Source organism: Protobothrops mucrosquamatus, unplaced genomic scaffold (assembly GCF_001527695.2).
Source record: "Protobothrops mucrosquamatus isolate PMUCROS unplaced genomic scaffold, P.Mucros_1.0 scaffold5322, whole genome shotgun sequence".
In the NCBI taxonomy this organism is placed as follows: domain Eukaryota; kingdom Metazoa; phylum Chordata; class Lepidosauria; order Squamata; family Viperidae; genus Protobothrops; species Protobothrops mucrosquamatus.
This window is the reverse complement of record NW_015391187.1, coordinates 16,719-24,578: the sequence shown is the minus strand read 5'-3', so window position 1 is coordinate 24,578 and position 7,860 is coordinate 16,719. Positions and strand designations below refer to the sequence as shown.

General features: G+C 39.4%; 1 long non-coding RNA gene across 1 annotated transcript in view; it reads left to right on the top strand.

Moving 5' to 3' along the window:
* Positions 1–5,665: 5,665 nt before the first annotated feature.
* The window catches only part of LOC107299708, a 7,764-nt gene continuing 5,569 nt past the window's right edge, over positions 5,666–7,860 (top strand). The window contains exon 1 of the long non-coding RNA XR_001549193.1: positions 5,666–5,755. This is a non-coding gene — a long non-coding RNA (uncharacterized LOC107299708). The remainder of the gene's footprint in view (positions 5,756–7,860) is intronic.

Genomic DNA, 7,860 nt, shown 5'->3' with positions numbered 1-7,860 from the left:
CGGTATATGTATGGGGGAGAGTTTGGAAAAATAATAAATAAATAAATAAATAAAAAGAACAATGTTTTGCATGAATTATTATTTAATTTCAGACAATACTGATATTGACAATAGATGTACCATTGAAACCATGACAAAAGATTTTTACAAGTTTATATGGCAAAAAAACCATACCAAAAGCCCAAAATTAAATATAAATTATTGCAAGATGCTAAAAAAGATGCGTTAGGATTACACTTGCTGTTTGGCATGGATGAAAGATTGAGTGACGCTGAGAAACAAATGGACAACCATTTGTCTGAAATGGTATAGGGTTTCCAGCTTAAACTGGGGGGTTGGAATAGATGACCTCCATGGTCCCTTCCAACTCGGTTATTCTGTTTTCCGAGGTTGTTGGAGTTGGAAGAAGTTAATTTGATATTTGGGTCACATGATTCTATATGTTTATGCTAAAGTTAATGTAGATTTCAATAATCATTTCAATAGCCATGCTTGTTGAGGGTATGGATTAAGTATAAAACAAGATTGACTCCCAAAATTATCCCCAAAAGCTTTTTCTAGAAGAGCACATCCAAACAGTTTTCATCAACATACAGCAATATTTTGCAGGGGCCAAGTGTACCTGTGTGTACCTCAAGGTCCAGTCCACCATCCAAGTACTAATCAAAGTCAACTCTACTTAGCATCTCTAGTCAGTCAGGATTATGCAGCCAGGATTAAAGCTAAATAAATTGACATGCCATCATTTCACCTTCAGAAGACACAGGATTTTTAATTTGAGCTAATGCTAAGGCTTGCGGGCTGGGCTGGGCTAGGATTGGATTGGATTTCATTTTATGTCCTTTTGTTAAGGTTTTGGGTAATCAACTTGCTGTCACATAGTTTTTCATAAAACCTATTTTTAAAAAACCAAACAAATGCAGTTTCCTATTGGCCAAGTTTGAACATTTTATGGTGTTCTCCTCACATTCTCTGCATTACAGTGTGAATAATCAGGGAACAAATTCAAACAGCTTTGTGAGAGAATTGGAGGAGAAGCATGAGACTTATCAATCTGACTTCTTCTCAGAGAGAAGCACCACAAATTCCTTTCAGTATTTCAAAGGAGGTTAACTTGGTTGATTTAAAAATATCTTTGAGAGATTACAGTGTCCTCATGAAGCTTTGCTTCACTTTCCATATGGCAAGTTCCCTGAGATAACTGAAACTAAAAGTTCCTTCTCTCAAGCCTAACTATTCGTCCCAAACAACAAAATGCCATAAGTATGAATAAATAAAAGCCCTGGTCAATTCAAATGCCTTTCTAATAACTACTGAACAGTATCAACTTCTTCACACAGAAATTTAGGCAGCTTCTTTTCAAACAGTGTTCCTCAATTATTTCTAAACCTAAATTTAAGTAATAGTCTCCACCTTTTTTATTATTCTTTACCTTACTTAATTTAATTACTAAACACCAAGTGAGTTTGCATCTATGGTTTCCTCATTATCGTTGCTGCACCCACTCATTACATAAGTAATTGTCCGTTTCTTGGGGAATAGCAGGAGTTTGACATTATTTCAAAGTTTCAAGGCACTTTTGTTGTTGCAGCTGACTTCCAAAATTTCCTCATTAACTGCTTTCTGTGTCTCTTGGGCAAAGAACCACATTATTAAATATTGATTTCCTTTATTTTTAGGCCTGCCAATTTTACCATTTTCAGTCTCACTGGTCTCCTACTATTTAGTGTACCTGTGATTAATTGAGTTCTAATTTTCCATGTTCATGTTCTATGAGGTCCTGTATCAAGGCTATTTGATGGGAGCCCACAGAAATTGGCTCCAATCCTCAAGGCAAAGCTTAGGAGATGTGGCTCAATAACCACCTTTTCCACTCATTGCCGGGAACTTTCAATCCATTGCTCACCAACAACCAGGCTCAATTCTTGACTCCCTGTGGGACCCTCCAAGTATGCTTTTTCACTGCAGCAATTCTTTGCATCTTGATTACTTAACATTTTCTGTATTTTTAAATCAACCAAGTTAACCGCCTTTGAAATACTGAAAGGAATTTGTGGTGCTTCTCTCTGAGAAGAAAGAAGTTTGATAAGTCTTTTTGAATTTGATCCCTCATTATTCACATTATAGTGCAGAGAATGTGAGGAGAACACCATAAAGTATTCAAATTTGGCCAATAGGAAAATGCATAGGGGCCAACGGTGTCCGGCAGCAGCCACAGCCTGCCAGCCCCTCAACCGGTGCACTCTGGGGCTCCCCAGCCTGCTGCCAATACTGGGCCAGCCCTCCAGCAGCAGCAGAGTAGGGGAGAGGGAAGACACATGATGCAGACCGCTGGACGCACCTACTCTGTCCCATCTGTTTTTGCTTTTGTTTGGAGAGCAGGGTGCTGCTGATCATCTTGGCTCCCTCACAGATCTTGCCCTTGGCCCGCACTTGGAGCCTGTTCCCATCACACACTTGACACACCTTGGCCCTGCCTTGAGCCGCCTAATGGACCTGTGTGAGTTGCTGGTGGGGGCAGTGCATGTGCCCACAGAGAGGGCTCTGAGTGCTGCCTCTGGCACACATGCCATAGGTTTGCCACCACAGGTATAGGGTTTCCAACTTAAACTGGGGGGTTGGAATAAATGACCTCCATGGTCCCTTACAACTTGGTTATTCTGTTTTCTGAGGTTGTTGGAGTTGGAAGAAGTTAATTTGAGACTTGGGTGACATGATTCTTTATGTTTATGCTAAAGGTAATGTAGATTTCAATAATCATTTCAATAGCCATGCTGTGTTGAGGGTATGGAATAAGTATAAAACAAGATTGACTCCCAAAATTTTTATATGGGTATTACTCCCAAAAGCTTTTTCTAGAAAAGCACATCCAAACAGTTTTTCATCATATATACAGCAATACTTTGTAGGGGCCAGTGTACCTGTGTGTACCTCAAGGTCCAGTCCACCATCCAAGTACTAATCAAAGTCAATTCTACTTGGCATCTCTACTCAGTCAGGATTAGGCAGCCAGGATTAAAGCTAAAGAAGTTGACATGCCATCATTTCACCTTCAGAAGACACAGGATTTTTAATTTGAGGTAATGCTTAGGCTTGCGGTTTGGGCTGGGCTAGGATTGGATTGGATTGGATTTCATTTTATGTCCTTTTTTGATATTTTAGGTAATCAACTTGCTGTCACATAGTTTTTCATAAAATCCATTTTAAAAAACCAAACAAATGCATTTTCCTATTGGCCAAATTTGAATACTTTATGGTATTCTCCTCACATTCTCTGCACTATAGTGTGAATAATCAGGGATCAAATTCAAACAGACTTATCAAACTTCTTTCTTCTCAGAGAGAAGCACCACAAATTCCTTTCAGTATTTCAAAGGAGGTTAACTTGGTTGATTTAAAAATACCTTTGAGGGATTACGGGGTAGAAGCAGGATATGTGAAATGTCCTCATGAAGCTTTGCTTCACTTTCCATGTGGCAAGTTCACTGAGATAACTGAAACTAAAATGTTCCTTCTCTCAAGCCTAACTATTCGTCCCAAATAACAAAATGCCATAAGTATGAATAAATAAAAGCCCTGGTCAATTCAAATGCCTTTCTAATAACTACTGAACAGTATCAACTTCTTCACACAGAAATTTAGGCAGCGTCTTTTCAAACAGTGTTCCTCAATTATTTCTAAACCTAAATTTAAGTAATAGTCTCCACTTATTTTATTATTTTTTACCTTACTTAACTTGATTACTAAACACCAAGTGAGTTTACATCTGTGATTTCCTCATTACCGTTGCTGCACCCACTTATTACACAAAGTAATTGTCCGTTTCTTGGGGAATAACAGGAGTTTGACATTATTTCAAGGTTTCAAGGCACTTTTATTGATGCAACTGACTTCCACAATTTCCTCATTAACTGCTTTTTGTGGTTCTTGGGCAAAGAGCCACATTATTAAATATTAATTTCCTTTCTTTTTAGGGCTGCCAATTTTTTCATTTTCAGTCTCACTGGTCTCCTATTTAGTAGGAGTGTACCTGTGGTTAATTGATTTCTAATTTTGCGTGTTCATCTTCTATGAAGTCCTGTATCAAGGCTATTTGATGGGAGAACATCATTTGTAGTCCTCAGAAATTGGCTCCAACCCTCAAGGCAAAGCTTAGGAGATGTGGCTCAATAATCACCTTTTCCACTCACTTCCTGGAGTGTATCCTTAACCCTCTTTCAATCCGTTGCTCACCAAGAACCAGGCTCAATTTTTGACTCCCTGAGGGACCCTCCAAGTATACTTTTTCACTGCAGCAATTCTTTGCATCTTGATTACTTAACATTTTCTGTATTGTATTTCTGCATCTAATACAGAAATTGTTAAAATCTTCCACTAGCTTTTTTTTCTATTCTACTTCTCATCCTTCACTCTAAGGATCCTTTCTCAGAGCAATTGTATCGCAGATTGGGAGAAGAAAAAAAGATAGAAGAGAAAAACATGTTGAAAAATAGGCAAATGTTGAAAAGTCATATTTAGTTTGTGAAACTAGGATGATTTTATATATAACTAAGTCTGAGTATTTTGTTTTGTGAAAACAGATTTTAAGTTACTGTGTTATTCAGGGTATGGGAAAATGCTTGTGCTTCACTTTGAAATCATTTCTAAATCTCTACAGCATCCATGGCAACTGGATGCGACACCTCAGAACCAACAGAACTTACAGAATAACCGAGTTGGAAGGGACCTTCTAGCCCAATCCCATGCTCAAGCCGGAAACCCTACACCATTCCAGACAAATGGCTTTCCAAATTATTCTTTAAAACCTCCAGTGATGGAGCACCCAAAACGTCTGGAGCCAAGCTCTCACAGTTACTGCTATTGAGCCACGAATCACCTATTCTATATCTGTGCATTCAGTTTTTCTTGCCTAAGTGTAAAGCCATATTGTTCTCACCACTGAAATTTAGAGAGAAGTAATAAAAAATATGGCCGCCATGAGATTCTTTGTAGCTGAAGCAGCAGGAAACATTCAATGTAACCAACACTCAAAGCTTTTGGAACCCAGCTCTCCTTCTCAATTTCAGTTAATCTTCTGTGTCCCAAAGGACTTCTAATAACCTTCCATTAAGGCTGCAGGAATATTTCCAACTCTGCATATATTCTCTGTCTTCAGAGAAATAGAAATCACCTGGATGAGGAATACTTCAATGAAAGCCAAATCAGTCTGTGCTTAATCTGAGTGCCACAAAGACCCACCAAGAAGCAGAGCAGCTGTTTTCCCAAAACCCACCCATAAAAATGTGTCGCCCATGATAACAGTGCCAACTCCAGATTTCTACCACTTGGTTCTAAGGGCTCTTCCCAAACTCCAGCCATTAGTGAACATGGCTGAGCATTATTATAATGGACTATAGAGTTTGGGCAGCAATTCAGTAAGGGATTTTCTTTGCCCCATTAGGACATTGCAAGTCCTGAGCCTCCAATATTTTACAATCATAGCAGGTTAGATGTTCAACTAAATCTGCTGCTCTTCTAATGGCTTTTGTAACAGCTAACAAACAGGAGTGTTTCAACACAAGGAAGATGCACCATTGCCTTATGTAAGAACTATTTTGCAATAGTTCACTGAGGTGATATGATGCAATCATTTTAACTCAATAAATAGAGAGCCCTGTCTGTCCCAGGAATAAGATTTGGTCCAAAACAAGTCTCAGCATGAAGATCCTTTATCTGCTGTTCACATTTCTTTTCCTTACATTCCTGTCTGAACCAGGTAAGAAACAAAATTACTGATAATTTACAAAGGAGTGGTAACTCACTCCTTTTTAAACAAATATGATCATCACTGAAAGCAGAATAACTTCAACATCTTTTTGTTTTATTTTACAGAAATAGCTTTGAACAGTATAGACTATTGACAATATGAGCCTCCAAACATTTGAAAAATATGCTATTGTTTTTTCTTTTCATTCACGATTCTTGAAAGAACTTTATTGGAGTTTTTGTTATTGTAGCTTATTTTTGTTGATTTGTTTCACTTTAGTATTGGTTTAGAAAATTCTTAGCCAAATATGTTCTATTTGAATAAGGAGGCACAATGGAGAAACAGTTTGGTCTAGTGATTAGAGCAAAACACTATAATTCTGGATACTGAGTTCTAGTCCCACCTTGGGCCTGAAAGCTGATTGAGTGAATTTGGACCAATCTCTGTCTCTCTGTCTCTCTGTCTCTCTGTCTCTGTCTCTGTCTCTGTCTCTGTCTCTGTCTCTGTCTCTGTCTCTGTCTCTCTGTCTCTCTGTCTCTCTCTGTCTCTCTCTGTCTCTCTGTCTCTGTCTCTGTCTCTGTCTCTGTCTCTGTCTCTTTCTCTGTCTCTCTCTCTCTCTCTCTCTCTCTCTCTCTCTCTCTCTCTCTCTCTCTCTCTCTCTCTCTCAACCTCTTGATGATGTTGCTGTTATGGAGAGAAAAGGATGAAGAAGGGTTACATTTACCACCTTGAGTTATTTTTAAAAAATAAAAATGGGAAAAATAAAAGATATTAAATATCTAGTGAATATATTTGTACTTAATNTCTCTCTCTCTCTCTCTCTCTCTCTCTCTCTCTCTCTCTCTCTCTCTCTCTCTCTCTCTCTCTCTCTCTCTCTCTCTCTCTCTCTCTCTCTCTCTCTCTCTCTCTCTCTCTCTCTCTCTCTCTCTCTCTCTCTCTCTCTCTCTCTCTCTCTCTCTCTCTCTCTCTCTCAACCTCTTGATGATGTTGCTGTTATGGAGAGAAAAGGATGAAGAAGGGTTACATTTACCACCTTGAGTTATTTTTAAAAAATAAAAATGGGAAAAATAAAAGATATTAAATATCTAGTGAATATATTTGTACTTAATGTGTGGAAAAGAGAAGAAATATCAGCAAAATATAATAAATGGACAGCATTTCAAGAGCAGAAAAGAGCAATGATAGAAACATTAAGAGAAAAGAGAGAAAGCCAAAGGAAAACCAGGTCCTAAAGTTTAAAGGAAGTTAAACCTTCTCACTCAAGGTTTTCATCCAAAACACACAATGCAACTGGCCACTGTAACTCAGCAAGGATCCATGGCAATACTGGAGAGAAATATATCATAGCAAGGTCTATCCTTCATGTGAACCAGATTATTTCTTCCCTCCTACATTAATAGATGTAGGCTTACCAGTTAATTCATAATATTAGTAATAATAATAATAATTTATTTATTTATTTATTTATTATTTAGATTTATATCTTGCCCTTCTCCTCGTGGGACTCAGGGCGGCTGACAATCAATTAAAATACATGAATGACAATACAGGTTTAAAATTAATTAAAAATTAAAAAATATTAACGATTTTCCAATTTAAAATATTGATTAAAACCCCTCTAAAAATTACCCTAGGCCAGTCCTGCAAGCTGGAATAACCAAGTCTTGAGGGCGCGGCGAAAGGAAGGGAGATCAGGGATAACCCTGATCTCTGGGGGCAGTTCATTCCAGAGGGTGGGGGCTCCCACAGAGAAGGCCCTCCCCCTTGGGGTCGCCAGCCGGCACTGCCTGGCCGACGGCACCCTGAGGAGACCCACTCTATGGGAGCGGACAGGTCGATGGGAGGTAATCTGCGGCAGGAGGCGGTCTCGAAGGTATCCGGGTCCGATGCCATGGAGCACTTTAAAGATGATAGTTAGCACCTTGAAGCGCACCCGGAAGGCCACAGGCAGCCAATGCAGCTCGCGCAGCAGCGGCGTCACGTGGGAACGTCGAGTCCCCCCCAACACCGCCCGCGCGGCCGCATTTTGGACCAGCTGGAGCCTCCGGGTGCTCCTCAAGGGGAGCCCCATGTAGAGAGCATTACAGTAGTCCAGGCGGGAGGTGACAAGTGCG